Here is a 20,757-nt window from a genome sequence, read left to right as displayed (position 1 = left end):
AAATAGTGCGGATTTTCTCTAATGTGTGGCATCTAGATTTAAATGTAGTGTGTGTGTGTGTGTGTGTGTGTGCGTGTGTGTGCGTGTGTGTGCGTGCTCATAGGCGCAAGTGCACAAGTCATCAAAGTAGAAAGGGGGACCAGCAAGATGGCTCAGCTGTTAAAAGCCCTTGCCACACATGCCCAGTGACTTGAGTTCAGTCCTCAGGACCCAGGTGATGGTGGAAAAAGAGAACTGACTACACACAGTTGTCCTCTGACCTCCACAAATGCACTGTGACACATACCTCCCCATCACACAGACACACACACACACACACACACACACAATGCTAATAATAATAACTAATAAAAGATAGAAAGGGGAAGCTGGGCGTGGTGGTGCACACCTTTAATCCCAGCACTCAGGGCGGTGGCAGAGAGGCAGAGGCAGGTGGATCTCTGTGAGTTCAAGGCCAGCCTGGTCTACATAGTGAGTTCCAGGACAGCTGGCGCTACAGGGAGACCCTGTCTCAAAAAAAAAAAAAAAAGCCCCAAAACAAAAAAAAAAAAATGGGGGGGGTAGAAGAAGAACTCTTAAGGAATGAGGGGGTAAAAAGTGACAGTAAAGGGTTACATGTGGCTCAACAGCTGAAAGGAAGACTGGGGGAAGGAAGGGAGGAAGGGGATGAACAGGGGGAGGGGAGGGGATGAGGGGACTGGGACGTTGCTAGGGCATGTAGCTGCTCCTGAGGTGGGTGGGGCCTGCACTAAGCCATTGCTTAAGCAAGGGTAGGTGACTTGAAAGGAATTCAGGTGGTAGAGTGGGCAGGGCTTCGTCTCTAAGGGGCATGAGAGGCCATTTGTGCCATGAGCACAGAGATCCAGGGCTGAAGGAGTTGGCTTGTCCCTTGAAGGAGCAGAGAGCATGGGGCCAGAGAGGCGTGGACGCAGGGTCACACCATCTAGGAAGTGGGCTCTCCTCCCAGGGCTTCCCAGAGAATCAATTGGGCTTATTTCTCTTGACACATCCTTCAGCTCTGTCATTCCAAATTTTCTGGGATTCCCTATCAGTGTAGGCTGCACCTTCATGGAGAAGGTTGGTCTGACTTGGAAGAAGGAAGCAGAGAGGCAGGAAGGTGGAGAGGGCATTCCAGGGCAGGGGCAGCCTGTGCAGGGGCCAGAGCTGATGCTCTGTGTGATCCCATCCAAGCCTTAATGAGCCTCGAGGGTCTGCTGTGGTAGCTGCAGCCTCCACGCCTACGAATGTGCAGTTACCGCCTCACCAATATTTCAGTCTCTGCTTTCTCAAAGTGCCCAGAGGCCTCGTCATTTCTTAGCGTCCTTGCTAAATAAAAGGAAGGGGAGATGCATCCCAGCTGGTGGTCATGCCAGGTGGGGTGTCTGGACCCTTTGTAACTTCAGATGAACGAGACTTCTTGGGATAAAGCTCCAGAGCCGCCTCCTCATCCCCTCCTCATTCCCTCCCCTGTCCCTTCGTGATGATTTGTTAAGGGAAAGCTAGAGAGACCAAAGGATCTTTGTGTTCTGAAGGAAGCAAAAGGTGGGTTCTCATGCCTCACCCCCGCAACGTGATGAAACCAGCTCTATTGTGCAGTTATCATTTTGTCTCTTTAGATGGAAATTCTTGATTCCTAATCTTCAGGTACGAGAGCATCTATAATAGAGCCTCTTGAAGCATCTACGTGGGTGACTATTCCCTAAACGAGCAGTTGGTCGTGAGCCTGTCATAACATGTGGGGACATTCTTCATCTGGCTTGGGGTGGAAATCAGGTGACAACTTCTGAGGTCTGTGTCCTCTGCTGGAGGCAGGAGCTGGAAGTTCCTGGCACGATAGTTGGCACACAGCAAATGTTCCACACATTCACTTCAGTCATTTCTTGAGCACTTAATTGAGCACCTGTCACCTGCCGGGTCCAGTCTAGGCACCAAGCGGTTAGCTAAACAGACAAAGCTCTGTTCCATGGAGCTTCTGTAAGTAAGCACATTTCCAGCATGTGCCCTAATTTTGGGTGCTGAAGAATGCCATTCAAGCCGTGTTAGTAGCAGCGAGAAGGTCATTTTTAAAGGATCACTGAGGAAGGCCTCCCCGAAGAGATGGCTTTGGCACAGGGACTAAGATAGGTGAAGGGCAGGCTAGCCCCATGAGGCCCTAAGGAAGACGATGTGGGGCCACGGAAGTGAGTGTGAACTCGGTGTGTTGGAGGCAGAGTGGGGCTGGACTGCAGCAGCAAGGTGGGTGAGGGGTGTGTCCTGTAGGGGTTTACTGGCAGGGTGTTTAATTGACTGTGGCACAGGGTAGTACTGAGGCAGACCAAGAGCCTGGGAAATGGGAAAAGTCAGGGTAGTTGCACTAATGTTAATTTCCTTGACCATATTTGTCATTGACCTGCTCGTCTGTAGAGACACAGCTTTAGAGTCAGCTGAGGAATTCAAGATGGAGATGCAATGGGAACAGCCACTGAGCCGTTAGCAGAGCTCAATGCTTCCTAAGAGTTCAGTCTTCGGTAGAGCGACTTTGGTAGATGCCATTGTAACTAAGAAATAGGGGTCGGCACCGAAGCAACAGCTGGAGACAAGTTGGGGAGGCATGGCCATGTCTCAGGAGATGACATCCATACTTCATAGTTTTATCTACAGGGACTCTGAAGACTTTCTAGCCTGTCACAATGACCTGCGTTACCCTGAGTTAGATGCAGTTTCTTGAAGATGAGGGCCCCATATTATGCACTCCTATGACCCTTGGATTCAGCAGCATGCTCGGTGCTCATTGGATTTGCTATGAATTGATTTCTGCTGTGATAAGCTGTGTGCCTTAGGGACAGAGTCTGGTAGAGGACTGTCACATGACCTGGGAGAAGAGCCTTGAAATAGAGTCACAATCCTTCTCGTTCAGCCTCTTGGAGAATTTGGCATCGGCCTAAAGCTTCTCTGTGGTACCTTCCTCTAACATTTTACCAAGCTCACCTGGAACTTGTGACGACCAGACGGAAGAACATGAGTGTATGAGATGATGGTCCGTGCCTATAACAGTGGGATCCTTCACAAAGCAATCTTGTCAGGGCCTAATCACAGCTCCATGGTGCCGGGGCGCAGATGCTCCCACCTCTTTATCTGTATGGTTTGGGACCATCCTTTACTAAAGCAAAGAGTGGGTATGTTCACATCCCATTAGCCAGATTTGACCTGTTACTGCAGGGGGAGTGTGAAGAAATGTAGCTTTTATTCTAGATGTCCAGATAAAGATGGGGTGGGGGGGGTTGGCTCAGTCATTAAAGTACTTACTGTGCAGGCATGAGTATGTGTTTAAACCCCAAGAACCCATGTAAAAAGCTGGGTGCAGTGGCATGCTCTTGTAATCCCAGCACTGGCGAGAGGGAAGCAGGCAGATGGGTCCCTGGGGCTCACTGACCAGCCAACCTAACCTAATCTGTGGGACTCAGGTCCCCTCACAGCAGGTATGTGGCAGGGTCAGAGGATTGACTTCCAGCCTGGGGGTGTGATTAGGGAACTGAACGCACCCTTGGGTATAGCCTTTCTGCTGCTCTCATGGGTCACCTGTTCCAGCAAGAAATTAGGAAAATGACGCCACCTCCTTCTACATGGTCTCTTTAGGCCATGTGGCTGATTTATTACTTTACACACTGTTTAGTATTTTCTTTTTTTGTTTGTTTGTAGGCCCAGCTGGCCTGGATTCACAATGGAGACCAGGCTGGCCTCTAACTCACAGATATCCGCCTGCTTCTGCCTCCCGAGTGCTGGGATTAAAGAGTATTTTCATTTTCAAAAAATTATTTTTTTTATGTGCACGAGTGTATTGCCTGTGTATATGTAAGTGCATGTGTGTCGTGAAATGCCTGTGGAGTCAGAAGAGGGTGTTGGATTCCCTTAGTTGTGAACCGCCATGTAGGTGCTGGGACTCGAACCTGGGTCCTCTGCAAGAACAGCCAGTGCTCTTAACTGCTGAGCTATCTCTCCAGCCCCAAGTTTAGTGTTTTCAGAATTCAGATATTTCACACATTTCTCAATCATATCAAAACCCTTATTCAGTCAGAGCTTGTGTTCAGGATTCTAAAGCCCAAGGAGGCTTTGGTATTCTTTGGTCCAGAACTCACTTCCCAGAGGTGCCCCAGGCTGTGTAGCTCTGTTGTGTTAGGGCTGGGTCTCAGGTATGCAACCCGAGTATGCAGGGACACTGCTTTCTGAATTCCCACACTGCTGGCAGGCGACAGAGGGGGTGACTCATGTGGCTGGGCTCTTGCCTCTTGGCATCTTGTTGATGCACAGAAAGAGCTCTACTGAAAACTTAAATCAGGGCCTCAGTTTCCCACTCAGTGGACTCCATCACCTGTGGAGGGTTTACTATGCAGTTTAAATGAATGGATAACACATAATGTTTGCCAAAGCCAAGTCCAGCATGTACATACTCTCTCTCCTTAACTATGGCCTTTTCTACCCTCCCTCGGGACTGTGCTCCAAAGACTGGGCTCATCTCTTCTCATTTATCTTTTATTTCCAGGGTCATACCAGAAGCCTAAAGTCCTGTTTACCATGATTCTTCATAGCTTAAGCATGGATCCTTCAATAGTCCCAGTAGCCTTTCCCTCCATCCATCTCTGTGATAGCCACACAGAATGTGACTTAGTCCTGGTGTGGCCTGGTCAGAAGTGGTGTTCTGGTCTGGGGAGGTGAAGGTGGTGGTGGAAGGTTTGCTCTTGCTGGTTTTTACCACAGGTGACTGGGACTCTGTGTCTGGTAGTTGTGTTGGGTGCCATGGTTGGGAGAGATATGGGGTGGTCCTTCCTGACTCTGGAATGTGTCAATGGTGGGCGTTTCTTACTGGGTACTGAATTGTTACTTGGCTTCACATCAGCTCCTGGCACCCTCTGTGGGAAGAATGTGCTGTTTGAGATCTACTGGGTGGAGATACTGAGGACTTGTCAAGAGTAAGGTGGACTCCTGCCTTCCAAGAGCTAAGAAGGACCCTGTCTCCCTCCAGTGACCCCTCTACAGCTTTCTTAAAGGGCACACCCAAGAGTAGACTGGGGCGGCTTCCCCCGGGTTCTTCTCTGCGGTTCTTTGTGGTTTGTTTGAAACCATATGTCCCCTTGGGTACCAGCCTGCCTGGGTGTTAGACAAGCCCAGAATCCACATGCTTGAGCCTAAATCCCCCACTTTACCACCCAATGACCTGAAACTATAGTTGAACTCAGTACTTTCAACCTAACAGGCCTTTAGAGAGTCTGAATTACCCTCTTTGGAGTACTTAGCATATGATTTACAATTTTAGAACTATTAGGAGCTTTCCCTAAACTGATCCAGGTACCAACAAACATACACTTTCCTTTTCTCCTTAGTATGATCACACCAGACATCACTAATGGATCTCTGTACCTTTCTCCATGTTAAATCATAATAGAACCTAAAATAAATAAATGGATGAAATAAATAGATGCTGGGCTAATGAATGAATGAACATTAACATCTTTGTCCCTCAGCTTCTTATCTGTGAGGTGGAGATAATAGTATTTACCCCACAGTGTTGTTGAGAGGATTAAATGTGAAAGTGTCTCAGAAGCAGGAATCAAGTACCCAGTGGATAGCAGATGCACAATACGTTTCCTTGCAACTGTTATGATATTGCCCTTGTGGGCTGTGACTGCTCACGGCTTTTGGAGCTGAGCTCCCTTCTCACCTTAAGCCCTATCAATTTTTACCAGCTTTCTTCCCAGGTCTCCCTGGGGGTCCAAGATGGGAGACTGATTGTTAATATATTAGTTCCTCTCAGTAAACTACCTGCCATTTATCTCAAGGGTCATTCCAATGATGGGGCCTTAGAGTATCTGGTGGCTAGCGTTAGTAGAAGCAGCACCTAGTGGCATCCCTGAGCTCCCATCCTGGAGCAACCTTAGAGACCCCTACATGTTTTCTGAGACTTTATGAATCGTCTCCCTGTGTATTTGCCTATGGCTCAGGGAGCCCCAGCAACAGGACCCATCAGTGTTAGAGTCTGCGGAGAGTGGGAGTCAGAATACATGGGGGTGAGACGACCCCAAGACCTGGGTGGCTCTTGTGTTGCTAGTACTCAGAGCACTGTGCGCTGTCACTCTGTTATTCCATCCAGCAGTCCCTTGAGATCTTTCCTGGAGCAGGTGAGGCCTGGATCGATCCCTGGGCTGGGCCCACTGCAGGGAAATAGAAATGGTAGCTGAGAAGTTGGGGTGGAGACATACAAACCTGCAGATTCACCAGGCTTCTGGAGCTGGAACCAGCCTTGAGGAGACTGCATTGCTTTTCCATGTGTGACCTCTTTTGATAGCATTTTCCAGTGTTTTAGCTGTTCTGGTTCTGTCCTGCCTGCCCCAGCCCTCTGCAGTGTGGGATGAATAAGATCTTGGAAGCTGGTCCCTGCCCCGTGAACTTTGTGCAGGTCAACACCACGACTCTGAGCCTCGGCCCAGTCTTATCTAAAGGAATGTTGGCAACTGATTGCTGCTAGATGAGGAAGAGTTGATCTTCCTAAAACAAGGGACTCCAGATGGGCTGACTAGACTGAACGGATGGACTTGCACTGGGGAACAGCTGGGGACACTGACAACAGTGGACAGTAACAGGGATGACAGCGGGGTAGGGGGAGGCTATGGGAGGGTGCCATTTGGGATGCAGGTATAAAGATGAATAAGATAGTTTGGGATGTTCTCTATGAAATACACACACCAAAAAAAATCAATAAAAAATTGAAAACTTAAAAAAAAGAAAAAGAAACTAGAATGTTCTTAATGAATAGTCTAAGGTTTCCTGTTCCTGGAGGGGTGGTGGTGGAATTTATCGGTTTCCTCCCACAAGCCCCATCTCAGTCAGACACCTTAGCAGTCATTATTGCCCTTTGTGTGAAATGCTCTCTCTCTCTCTTTGTTGAGTTGCGTGGAGGGGATTTGTCTATTAAAATGAAAGCTGCTCAGAATGGAAATAATTTCAGACTCTCGCAGCCATTATTACTGTGACTCAACAGCTGCCTAGAAATGTTTGGTTTCTTATGCTGGGAAGCCATCCTTCATCCCACTGGGTTCTGGGCCAAAGAAGAACTTCACGGAGGCCACCTGTGGGCCTGCGGCTCGCAGGAATGCTGAGGATCTGCTCAACACAAACAGCAGTTTCCCTTCATTTGCAGCAAAGAGAACTCTTTGAACTCTGTAACTCACTGCTCACAACTTTCAACCTAAGAGCTCTTTAGAGGTTCTAAAGTATCCCCTTTTGGGAACTTGCTTATGATTTACAACCTTAGAGCTATCAGGAGGGTCCTTTGATCTGATCCAGGTATCAGCAAACATACACTTCCCTTTTCTCTTCAATGTAACCACAGCAGACATCACTAATGGATCTTGATCACTCAAGATATAGCTTACGCCTCCTGAAAGCACCCCTCTAAGTTTACTCTTACTGAGTAAGAGTAATCTTCCATTGAGATGTTGCTGAAATTTCTGCTGTGGTCCTTCCATTGATTGCCTGCTGTGTGGATCAGGGTTCAGGCCCTGTGGGGTCCAGTCCGTGGTGGTTCAGAGGCTCCTGTGGCCTGAGTGTATCACCTTTAGTTTACAAATTGAAGCCCAGTTTCTGATTTACCATCAAGATGTGGGGCCTTTGTAGGTGATGAGATTTCCATGGTGCCACCATCATGGATTCATGCCCTTACCAGAGGACTAGGGAGCCTGTTACTCCTTCAGCCATGTGATCAAACAACTCTGTCCTTCAACCATGTGAACACTATCTCTGCAACCACTGTGACCTTGACTCTCTAACCTCCACTACTATGAGTAGATCCCCATTGTTTGTGAAGTACCCATCAGAAATGCACCATTACAGTAGCAGGATCTGCTGAAACAGGCTGTTTGTCGCCACCCACAGCAGATGACCATCATGGGGAAGGACTGGTATGCCTATTACCTTCCCAGGCTGGGAGTCAGAGGGTCGGACTCAGCCATGTGACCAGCCCCATAGTGGGGGCGTCCAGGCTTCCAGCTTTGAGCCTGCTTCAGTGTTCTGCCTATGAGGGGGATACTGGCGCGCCTCCTGCTATTGTTTGTCCGTGCACCACTGGAGGGCAGCCACTATTCCCACAGGATGCCAGAGGTGCTGAGCCATTGGTATCCCTCTTACCTTCCTTCCAGTGGCTCCTCTGTCACTCTGCTCTGCCAGGGATGGGGTCTCAGGAGATTGGAACAGCAGCTCTGGCCCATTTTAATGAAATTCCTCCTTGCTACCCATTTGCTCCTGAATTGCAAGTCAGAAATTTCCCATGCTACTGAGCTACTGAGCTGGAAGGAGAATGGATGTCTACCTAGAGGCTTCCTGGGACCTCAGCTGGTGTGCTGGATAGCTTTAGTGTCAACTTGACACACCTGGGTTGAAGGAGCCTCAACTGGGGAATTGCCTCTATTGGACTGGCCTGTGGCCATGTCTGAGGGGAATCTTCTTGTTGAGTGATGTGGGAGGTCCCAGCCCACTGTGGGTGGTGCCACCCCTGGGCAGGTGGGCCTGTGTTTCATAAGAAAGCAGGCTGAGCAGGGGCCAGGGGAGCAAGCCAGTAAGCAGCATTCCTCCATGGCCTGTGCTCCAGCTCCTGCCTCCAGGTTCCTGGCCTGAGTTCCTACCTTGGGCTCCCTGATGAACTGCAACCTGGGAGATGCAAGCTAAATAAACCCTTTCCTCCCCAAGTTGGTAGTGGTCAGAGTATTTTGTCACAGCAATGAAGAACAAACTAAGACAGCTGGCATCCTGAACTTTTACAAATGTGACCATGAGTGCTATTGATGGACTCTCCCTTAGAAATACAACAGCAGAGTTATTACTTGGTGGCTGGCGTTTCTCAACCCATTTGAGCCCATATTGAGACAATATCACCATTTAACAGGAACTATCATTTTAAAGTTCAGAGAAGCAACTTGACCAAGACCACATGCTGAAACTGAACTGGGGTCCAGTCCCTTGCAATGTGGGTTTGCAGCCCTTGTGCTCATCTACTTTCTACTGCCTGTCCACTTTTGAAACTCATCCTTGGAAATCTTTAAGATGAAACAAGTCAATGATTCTTTCAGGTAATGATGTCTTAGAGATGTCTGTTAAGTACTTACCAAGTAAAGTACCTGAACGTACCAAGTACTCTTCTCAGTGGCCTCCTCTCTTAGCTCATCAGACCTCACAAAGAGGCAATATTACTATTACCATTCCCATTTAGCAGTGAGAAATTGAGGCTTGGGGAGCTCCAGAGTCTCAGGTCCCAGGGACAGAAGGATATAACAGAGCTGGGATTCAAACCCAAGCACCTGGCTCCAACTTCCACATGCACACAAGTAAGACTACTGTCTATTAAACAATATTAGACCAGCTTCTCTCTTTGCTATTTGGGTGGAAGAAATTGTAGGGCTAGAGAGCTCACCTGAGCCCACTTTGTTCCTTAAGCCTGTAGTTTCTCAGGTTGTTGTATATTCTGTGTAGACAAAGGGTACACAGCAAATAGAACCTGTTGGATTCTTTTAGACGAACAGAGAAAGCCTGCAGCTCTGGTACAGATGATAAAATTCCCTGTTGGACAGGGACAGTGTCCTGAGAGACCAGGGTCCTTTACCTCTCAGTTGCTCATCCTGAGCAGGCATCAGCACAACTTAGAGTAGGTGCTCAGAGGATGCTGATTCCATTTGGCGATCTTCCATCTGGGGCTGCGGATGTCACAGGTTGCTCGGGTGAGGAACACAAAGGTTGATTGGAACTGAACTGTACATTTGTGATGAGACCAAATGGATCAGGAGGAGCCCAGACTAGGATTTTGGGGTCCTAATTCCATAGGGTGTCTCCAAGGCTCCCAGACTGTGTCTCAGGCACCCACTCATACCAGTTCATGTGGCTGTTGTCACTGTTGGTGCCAGCCATGACAGAGAGGGTTTTGGTGGCACAGATGGGATGGGGTGGTGCCATTGGCCCCACTGCACCAGTGTGTCCATCCCTGGCCTTCCTTTTTAAGGGTCACACACAGTGCAGTTCTTGGTTTTTCATCATCATCGTGTGTTGAAAGAAGGCACGAGATTGTGAAAGGCACTCCCTTTATGTGTACCAAGGCCTTGGCCATCTGAGCAGGCTCATGCCTCATTTTGCTAAATTGCTAAACAGACAGAAGCAGTTAACGGTCTTGACACAGCTGCCAGCCATAAAACTGGCATATCCTGTGCCTCCCTCTCTGATGTCAGTGTCCTGTGCTGTCTGAATATCTGAAGTAAGACCTATGAGCAAGACTGTGATTCCGGTCCATTTCAGCTGAGCTGGATTAGACCAGACTGTACCCCTCGCACACCCTCATACACACCCCAGGGGTTAAGTTTCCCGAGAGCTGGGCTTGGGTACTTCTTTCTTTCTCTCACCCACGCCTGTTTATTTCTCTCTAAGTTACTGCCTTTCTTGTTGTTGTTGTGGAAGAGAAAGTTGACTCAGACTTAGTATTTCACAAGCTGTCCTCGCCCACTGTTAGGTGTGTGCGTGGGTGTGTGTGTGTGTGAGCAGCTGGGAGTTTTACCATCTGCAAACCCTTCACACTCCTGGCACATTCCTCTTCCACTGTGTAGTGCTGGGCAACCCACCTGAGCTTCCCACCGTCCCTGTGTGCCATTTATGTGGCCTCTCTCAAATCAGGATGTGAGTTTGATGGTGGGAGTGGGGTTTCCATTCTCCAAAAAGAATGTGCCAGGTCTTTCATGTCAGGGATACAGCAGTGAAGGATAGTTTGGCAGCTCACAGATTTGGGAGGAGTGGGGACAACATGGGTAGCAATGATGTCTGGAACTAGATGAGAGTGTAGAGAGCATCCTTAGCCTACTTGAGACCCTGGTTCAGCCCTCAGCCCCAGAACATAGGTAAATAGTGCTTTCTGCTGAATGCTCAGGATGTACAAGGTGCTGTGCCTCACCTGGATGATAACTGGCCCTCACGACAAGCCTGGATCTTAAGACCTTTCATCTTAGAGATGAGGAAATGGCAGAGGCTAAATTAATCCACCAAGGTCATGTAACTAGTAGGTGGTCAACTCAGTGGTCCATTTTCAGAGGAGAAATAATATCATTAGTAAAATGAATTGAATGCCTGCTCTGTGCCATTTCTTAGTCTATATTAGGGTAGTTTGTCAGAGAGGAACATGGTTTGCTGAGGATTTCATAGGAGGAAGTACCAGCGTGGCACCAAAGTTGATCTGATTCTAGAAGTTTTGGGTCCCTTATCTGTGGGTTGTATGGCTTCACTCTTGTCAGAACAATGTGCCATTTTGTGTCAGACCGCCCTGCCCCTTAGCAGAGTAAAAGCAATTTAAGGGAGAAAAAGCTTATTTTGGCTTATGGGTTGAGGAGATATCATCCACTGTAGTGGTGGGGAGGGTAGAGAGGTAGGAGTAGCTTTGTCTGTGGGGTCAGCAGGCCTGGTCTGCAGATGGCCTGTGAGAGCCACATGCCACTCCTGAAAGGCAGGGGTGACTGAGGCTGTTCCTTTCTTATGTCCCCTGGACCCCCTTTTCTTCTGGGAGCTCAGGAGTTAATTACTGTGGTATCCGCAACCTGTTGCCTGGGGACTGGGGAGACGGACAATTGAAATAAAATTCATTCTTGTCATCACAAAGCCAAGAAGCTGTGATTTAAAACCACAGGGTGGACAGCAAGTAGACATAAGTTTTGCTCTTTAATAACAGAAGTGTGAGCACAGTCGTTTTCTTGTGTGTACTGTGCTCCAGGGGGGATCTACCTGCCACACTCCTGAGCCTGATGATAGCTGGCTTGTGCTTGTTTCTGACATCAGCCAGTTGAATCCTCACGGTAGTTTTTGCTCTCATTGTGAAGATGTGGAAACTGAGGTTTTATAAGGTATTTCACATGCCTAGAATCCCCAGCACAGCAGCCCTAGAGCCAGTGTAGCAGGGTGATGTCATTGGACCATTCCGTAGAAGGGAGGACTGAGGTGCAGTGAATGGGACTGCCTGGAGGAGACTGAGGTCTAGCACCCATGTGTCTGTATGGCACTGACTGACATCCACGAGACAAGGAAAGAGGTACAGCATGTGCCTTGTTTGAGAACTGTCAAGAGCCTCCTTGATGTCAGGAGCAGGAGCCTGGAGCAGCCCTGTGACCTCTGCTCATTTCTATGCCCATGCAAGACTACGTCTGGTCCATCCATTCCTTTTTCCAGTCAGCAAGTTCCCAGGTTGTTGAATGTATTCTAAATACCACCCCGCATCACCTGTGACACATTTGTTTGTGTGTGTGTGTGTGTGTGTGTGTGAGAGAGAGAGAGAGAGAGAGAGAGAGAGAGAGAAAGAGAGAGAGAGAATGCCTATGTTGTTCAGTCTGACCTTGAACTCTTATGTATCTGATGGTGACCTTGAGTTTCTGATCCTCCTGCCTGTACCTCCCAAGTGCTGGGATTTTGAATGTTTTTATGTAGAGCCAAGGACTGAACTCAGGGCCTTTTGCATGGTAGGCAAGTATTCTACTCAGCCCCTGGCATACTTTAAGATTTATTTATTTTCATTTTGTCTGTGAGTGTCTGCCTGCATGTATGTATGTGCACCACATGCATGCTTGATGTCCCTAGAGGCCAGAAGAGGCCATCAGATCTCTTGGAACTGGAGTGACAGATGATTGTGGACTACCATGTAGGTGCTAGACACTGATCCCAGGTCCTCTCAAGAGCAGCAACTATTAAGTACACTGAACTGCTGAGCCATCTCCCTAGGCCCTCCTGGGATACTTTTAAAGGGGGAGATTCCCAAGCCTGGAGGGAGGCCTTTTGAGCCAGGATTTTGATTTTGGGGCCTGAGAATCTGCATTGTGCATCCTGGCTATCCTGAGGGGGTACCCATGTTGGGGACCACTGGTCCAGGCTCAATGTAAGACCCCCAGAGGGTGGGGTGACCGTGAGTTTATGCTACAGTTCAGTGTGTGAGGCTCAAACAAAAGATGGTGACAGTTCCCAGCAGTCCTAGACATTTGGGGGTGTGTCACTTTCTGATTGATTGAGCTGTGTCTATTTCAAGTCAGTGTGGTTGGATGTGCTCCAGCTCACTTTTTGTACCTTATAAAAATGTGGTAAAATATGTAAAACATAAACTTACATTTTATGTAAGGCGATGGCCCCATGGGTAAAGTGCTTGCTGTGTAAGTGTGAGGACCTGAGTGTGAACCACCAGAACACCGTGCATCTGTGTTGAGTGTTCCTGGGAAGCTTGTGGGCCAGCTAGCCTGGAGTACACAACATGGCAGCAAACAGTGGAGAGACCCTGCTTCAAACAAGACAGGTCAGGACTGACACCTGAGTTTGTCCTCTAATGCCCACACATGCACATAGCATGCACATGTCCCCCACCCCAGGCACACATATCTTACTTAGGCTCATGTGTCCACATGGACACACACACACTCACAGACACACAACATTTTAGCTCTTTTTAATTTATAATTCTGTGACCTTGTGGACACTGATGCTGTCCATGCAGCCCAATCTCGAGGGCTCCTTTGGAACATTATTAAAAGGAAAGGCTGTGCACACACTGAGTGCTTACTCATAGGTTTCCAGTGATAGCGGGAGGGTGGAGTCATCAGGTGACAGGGCACTTTGTTGTTCATTGGATCCTAGGTGTCTGATGAGCAGGTGGGTACAGGCAGAGGAGACACGGTGAGCCATGTTTAATGCTCCATTTCTACTGGGTGAAGCAGGGCAGTGCGTTCATTGTCTGGTCTGTGCTGAGCTGAGGGTGGTTTCTCCTGCCTGCTTCCATCTCCCTGGGCAGAATATAGCATGATGTCTGAACTGTCCAGGTGCCCTTCCTTTGCACACATCGTGCCCAGGCTGCTTGGGCTGGAGTCTCATGACCAGCCTGGTTGAGAACCACATAAATGGGCCTTTTATGTGTAAGAGGTTTTTCTTTTTCTTTTTTAACACATCTACAAAAGCTCTGTGGACAGTTCTGCTATACATCTCACTCCTCTGACTTCATGGGACTGGAAGTCACAAAAGCTGGCCTGTTCCTGGTGGATTGTGATGCCAGTGGAATGTTCTTGAGCTTCACTGCCATGGAGGGAGGACGTGAAATCATCAAGTAGACCAAATTGCAAAAGTGCTGTCCTTAGCAGGGATTGTAACAGATAACCCTCCTTATTTACACCTAAGGACACTGAGACTTGGAGAGTGGTTGGAGAGTGGGAATGGAGTCAGTGGTTTGTCCTATCCAGAGTTCTGAGGTGCCAGTCTGTGTGACACTGTGTCCTCATTGTCCTTTCTCCTGGGGAGTAAGCTGGGAAAGAGAACCCTAGGATACGATGCTGAGGAGGCTGTGGAAAGCTGGCCATGTCGGTGGACGTAGACCGCCCCAGAGCCAGACTCCTCTCATTCCCAAGGAACAAGTAGCAAGGTTGGGCGCTTGCCGTGTGTGTTTGCCTTACCTATAACGCTGGATGAGTTAACTCACTAAATGTCAGAGAGATTGTATGCTTTGTGTCTGGCTGTATTCAAGGTAAGAGCTTGAGGTGGCACCTGGTGGAGGGTAGGGCATTGAGGAGCCCTGGGTACCTCCTGACAGGTGCAATGCAAGCCTCCGTGACCTTCTTCCCTCTGAAGAATGAGGGAGAAATCTAGAAGAATAACACGTTATGCCCCGGCAGGGCCAGGTTTCCTGCTCTCTCCTCCTTGTTCCCTAGGTTCACCATGGGTGCTCAGTGGATACTGATTTTCAGTACATGTCTTTCCCTCCCCTTAAAAACACTCTCCTACTGAGGCAGCCTTGGTCCAGGGGATTAAGACCAGACTCAACTCTGAAGGACCTGGTTTGTGTCTCCGCCCTACCTAACTCTTGCCCCTGGTCAAGTTCCTTCATGACACCAAGCCTCCATTTCCCGCTCCAATGTTAAGAAGACATTAAGGATTCCCCTTGTGACCTTGGGTACATCATGTAACCTGCTGACTTTGGATTGCTCCTCTGTTCAATGGGTTGGACAGGCAGGCACTGAGACAGGCACCTTCTATTCTAAACCTGTGCCTGGAATGGGCTAGCTATCTTACTTTTCTGTCTCATGTGAAGGTTGAAAAGAGTGAACACATCCCAACACAGGTGACTTCAGTGGTCTGTATATGGATGTGGCCCCTTGGCTGTATCCCCAGGCCTCCAGCCCTGACTCTGCTGCTGGCTTCCCTAGCCAGACTGTGCCCTACGGATGCCGAATCATCTGAATGACTCTTTGGCCACTGGAGGTAAAAGCTGAAGATTAAAGGACCCATCCAGCAGTACCAAGCTCCAGCAGGGTGTTGTGGGTCACCCACTGCTTCTGTATCCTCTGGATCAATCACCATGCTCCCCTTTACCTTTGATCATCCAGGAGACATGGAACTGTGATTCATAATTGAGGACCACAGACAGGGATCCTATAAGATCAGTCTGAAGTAACCAGCCACATTTATTTTGATGGATATTTCAAGATAAAGACCTGAAATTTCTATAAGACCGCTCACTTTTTGCTTCCAAGAACCTTCAGTTATTTCATTAAGCATGGAAACCAGAAATCATTGTGGACATAGCCCCCTAAATTACAGATTTGAGGGATGGAATATCTTTAGTAGTTAACAAGAAGGATAATTCTAGGATTAAGCAGGAATCTGAAGCAAATTGAAATTAAAGATGAGTTTCTAAATTTGATGGAAGTTTCTCGAGCTCTTCATCCACAGTGAAGCCAAAAGCGTCCACTGTATGCACAGGCTGGTATAATACAGTGTGGGCTATTCAAAAAAGAAGAGTTTGTTAAGGGAATTAGATTCAGTGTTAGGCTACCTGTTCCAAATATCTGGGGACTTACTCTCATGTGTTTTAAAAACTCATGCATCGTAGACACATGGGTTGTGGGTGAATGAAGAGGAGGTTGCATGGATGCTCAGTGTGTCAGGGCACAATCAGAAAATGCTAGAAAAATATAACTGAGCCTGCCCTTCACCTCAGAGTGAGGACTGCATTCCACGAACAGCTTCCTGGAAGTTCAAGAAGCCCGAGCCTGCTTTCCTGCTACTTGATATAATTTGCTTCTAGAATGGAACTGGTGCAGGAGCTTTTTTGCCAGCAGTGGGCAGCTGCTCCTCTGCGGCCCTCTACTTCACTTTGAAGGAAGTGTGGGGCGGTCGTCAGATTTTCTTCATTGCACTTGCTTGAGCAAATGGGATTTTTAAAAAAGGTTCCTCCACACGCACTATGAAAATCAAGCCATGAGTGTTGACATTTATTGAATTAGAAATGAAAGCCAAATTTCGGGTACCTTTCCTGTCTTCCCTAGCTTTCTAGCCCCCTTCCTCAGGTTCTGTCCAGATTTTGCCATCTGGACCCTTGAAGACCTGGGCACCCAGGCACCTCCTCTTGCCATCCTTTTCTGGGTGAAACCTCTTACACTGGATGCTTCTTGGGGGGTGTTGAGTCTTGCTCCTGAGGGTTCTGACTGCTTTTAGCTTCTGCTGGAGTGGCCTCAAATCTGGTCGGGTGATTGACCATCTGGAAGTCATTGTAATGGGCTAGGGTATAGACATGTCTCTAAAAGTTCATGTGTTAGAAGCCCAATGCTCAGGCACAGTTAGTGGTAGGTTGGGCTTTTGAGAGGCAATTAAGATTAGATGAAGTGCTCGGGCTGGGGCTTCCATAATGGCTGCAGTGGCTTTTTATGAGAATAGGAAGAGAAGAGGTCTTGCTGTATGATGCCTCCACCATGTTAAGATGCAGCACGAGGCCCTCACTGGAAGCCAGGCCCATGCTAGCATATACTGGACTACCCTAGCTAAATAAACTCTATTCTTTACAAATTACCTAGTATGTCATAGTCAAGTATTGCAGGAAAAATATACTAAGGCATCACATATTAATATCTGTTGAAATATTAATACTATTTATATCTATTTAGCACCTGGTCTCATCATTTAAGTCAACTATTTAGCAAAATTTTAAGGCAGAAAAGCTTGATAATTGAGAAGATTCTATCCCTATTTGTTTGTGTATATGTGTGTGTGTATGTGTGTGTGTGTTTGTGTGTATATGTACGTGTTTGTGAGGGTGTATATACATGTTGTACAGATGTGTGAACAGAAGCCAGTGGTCGACATTGGATATCTTCCTCAGGTCACTCTGCACTATTTTATTTATTTTTGAGACAAGGTCTCTGACTGAACCTGGAGCTCACTGATTTGACTGGACTGGTTAGCCAGCAAGTTCCCGGGCTCCTCCTGTCTCTACCTCTCTACGACTAGCATTGCAGATGCATGCTACCTTGCTGGGCCCTTTATTTATTTTATTTATTTTTTAATACAGGTGTTGGGGATCTGAACTCAGGTCCTCATGTTTGCATGGCAGGCACTTTACTGACTGAGCCACCTCCTGCTCCCCCCGACCCTGCCACCTCCCAATTTGCTTTTAATGTTGCAGTTTTTCAGACTTTGAGAAAGCTGTATGCCTTAACTGAACATAGAGCCATAGAAACCACTGACTTGGTATTACCCTGGGATTGCTGGCCTCAGCAAGGGCAGTGCTGTGGAGGAGTCTTTCTTGGTACTTCCCTGACAGAAACATCCCTGCCATTCATGACCTCAGGACAGGGGCCTTCGCTGCCTCAGAGGTCTGGTTCCCTGATGCTTCTTGTCTGTATTCCAGTGAGCCCTCACTCTCACAGGGTATGAGGCATTTTGGTACTGTGGTACTGTGCCATTTGGACTTGAGGATCTTTGTCCTGACTTGAACAATAAAGCATTGAACTTGAAGGGAATTGGGAGCGAGAGGGAGAGGAGGGCAGGGGTCCTCAGTGGGTAGAGGTACTTGCCACCAAGCCTGACCATCTGATCCTTGAGACCTACATGGTGGAAGAACAGAATGGAACCGGCTCCCACAAGTTGTCCTCTGACCTTCATAGGGCTCCATGACATATGTGCAAACACATAAACACTAAGTAAGTAAGTAGATAAATAAATGCAGACTTTTTAATTTTAAAAAAGAGTGCAAAATGAATACTTTAGCTAGTGGTTTGGCTGTGATATGGGAAAGAGATGGAGAGGTCTAGGGATCGATGAAGAAGCCGGGCGTGTGCCCCACACATTTTGCATTGTTATCATCATCACGTCTTCTTCATTGTCATCATCATCATCATCATCATCATCATCGCTGTCATCACCATCTGTTCAAGTTGAAGAAGGGTCAGTCACAATGGTAAACCCGCAGCCTGCTTTCAGAGAACTTAAAAGGTGAAAGCAACAGGTGCTCCTGAGAGGGTGGCAGTCCGTGTGTTTAGCACTTTTATCTCATGTTATTCTTAAAATAGCCTAATAAGCAAATTCTCTGTTATTCCCATCCTATTAGTGACAAAACCAGGGCACAGAGGAAAGCTTGCAGGCAGCTTAGTGGAGGGCCAGGGTTTTTTATTTTTATTTATTTTTTTGTGACAAGGTCTTTCTGTAGCTCCAGCTGGCCTGGAACTACTTGCCACGTAGACTAGGCTGGCCTTAATCTCATAGAGATTCGCCTGCTGTAAAGTTGTGGGCCACCAAGCCTGGCAAGAGCCGGGGTTTGAAGCTGGAATTCTGATACCTTCTGTATTTTGATCTAGCTGTGTCAGATTCGTGTTTCCTCTACTGCATTGCTTTTTAAAAACAAAATTTTATTTTCTTTTAAATTTACTTATTATGTGGTGTGTGCGTGTTTGTGTGCGTCTGCATGCATTCATTCAGTCTATATGTCCGTGTGTGTGCAATGCATGCATGGATCTTGTGTGGAGGTCAGAACACGACCTTCAGGAACTGGTTCTCTCCTTCCATCATGGCATCCAAGGACTGAACTCAGGTCATCAAGCTAGCTTGGCAAGTGCCATTCCCCACCACACCATATCTCTGGCCCTCCTCCATTATTTTTAATAAGCAAGCTAAACACATGTCCCTGATTGCACAGTGTGGCTGCCATTTAGGGATGGATGTGGAGATGTGACCTCTGAGCTCCCTCTTGTCCTGCACCAGGCAGTCCCTGCTTATAACTCACAGAGGCCGTAAACCTGTCCCGAGGCATTCGTCTAGGCAATCTGTCTTTTACTAGCTGCCTTGGGCAAGAACTTAAGATCTTACTTAGATATGAAAACTTAGCTTATGTTGTGAGGGAGTTAAATAATGTTTACTAAAGTGCCTGCTGGTCCTCATGGCCAGTAGTCAGAAGTCAAAACATATTTGCTTAGACCTGTCCCCTTGTTCCCAGGTCACCCAGATAGTAGTATCAGCCAGCTTGGAACCAGACCCTTTTGGACACACCTGGCCATTCCCATAGACAGACTGGCTACTCTTGCATCCTCTGGTACCTATAGCCACTTGCAAACACCTTACTGTTTAACTGCTTTTTAATCTAGCTGCACAAATAGACCCTGCCTTAGTGGGACTTTTACTAGCTAGCTAAACACAGACCAAATATGTGTGTTACCCATTGAGAGGCCACTCCTTCCTGTTTGCCATGGTAACAAGGAGCTTGGGCTTGGTGCTCAGACTTTCTGGAGAAAAAAATGACTGTCTCTTTTTTTTTTTTTTGTCATGATGCTTTTAAATTTTTACTTAAAGGGGAAAAAAAATCAAATGCTAAACATTTCCCTGGGGTAATTCATGACAGTAGCATTGGTTCTTTCTTTCTTTCCCTTCCCTTCCCTTCCCAGCACTCACTCCTACCCTGCTGCCTGGCTGCAGAGGGACCAGGGAGTCAGGCTCAGCTACATCTCAGATTTACAGGGAGGGAGGCAGCCGGGAGTGTGGGCATATTTAATGGGATGCAGCTGCAATGGCCTGCTCCTGCTGGCCACACTTCAAGGAGATTTGACGCACAGCAGAACTGTCCCCACAGCCCCTGTCTCCTCTGCCTCCGCCCCACCTCCCCCATCCATCTGTGGCTCTTCCCTGGTACCCACTCCGATGCCCTTCACCTCTTCTACACTTCTTGACCACAGCAGCTAGGGTTATCTGCAAGCATCTTAATGTCTTGAGACATGGGCTGTGTTCTCATTTTCCAAAATCTCTTGAGGGCTGGGGAATGCACAGTGGTAGAGCAGGTGAGACCCTGGGTTCCATTTCCAGTGCTGCAGGGATGTGGGGGAAGAGATGGAAAACAAAACAAAACAAGCTCTCAGGCAGAGAGGATTCACATTAGGGACTCCAGATAATGTTTTAGTTTTCCTTGGGGAGATTCCAACTCTTTGTTTAGAACATGGTCCTCAGTTATATTTTTAGCCCGGGGATCTGCTGTTGTGTTGAAGTCATCATAATAAGAAAGAGTGTCAGTGACTCTAGCGTGGCTCACTTTCTGTTGCCGCTCACAGATGTGCTTATGCAGATGGGAGTCTCAGTCTTCCTACTTTGAATTCTGCTGCCCTGAATGCCATTTCCACAAATTTATATTACAATTTTTAATCACAGTGGCATTTCGACTCATTAGTAATATGCTATGATTTACTAAAATGTACTTAAGTGAACTCCGATTTATGAAATTATCCCTCTAACTTTGGCCGTCTTGGAATGTTTCCAGTGTTTAATTTGTGGAAAGGAAAAGCATTGTGTGTGTGTCTGTGTGTGTACCAGTGTATGTGTGTGTGTGCATGTGTGTGGAGTTGTGGCGTCTAGGGGTCAACCTCAGGTGTTGTTCCTCAGGAGCTGTCCACTTCATTTTATTACATGTATATGTAATAATATATAATA

General features: G+C 47.6%; 1 protein-coding gene across 2 annotated transcripts in view; it reads left to right on the top strand.

The window, feature by feature from the left end:
* Chst11 (carbohydrate sulfotransferase 11) overlaps nt 1–20,757 on the top strand; it is a 248,114-nt gene that overhangs the window by 93,111 nt on the left and 134,246 nt on the right. The gene's annotated exons all lie outside the window — the stretch shown is intronic.

This window comes from Nannospalax galili, unplaced genomic scaffold, assembly GCF_000622305.1.
Source record: "Nannospalax galili isolate Female #2095 unplaced genomic scaffold, S.galili_v1.0 scaffold39, whole genome shotgun sequence".
In the NCBI taxonomy this organism is placed as follows: Eukaryota; Metazoa; Chordata; class Mammalia; order Rodentia; family Spalacidae; genus Nannospalax; species Nannospalax galili.
Note: the sequence above shows the minus strand (reverse complement) of the source record. Positions and strands in the feature narration are given on the sequence as shown.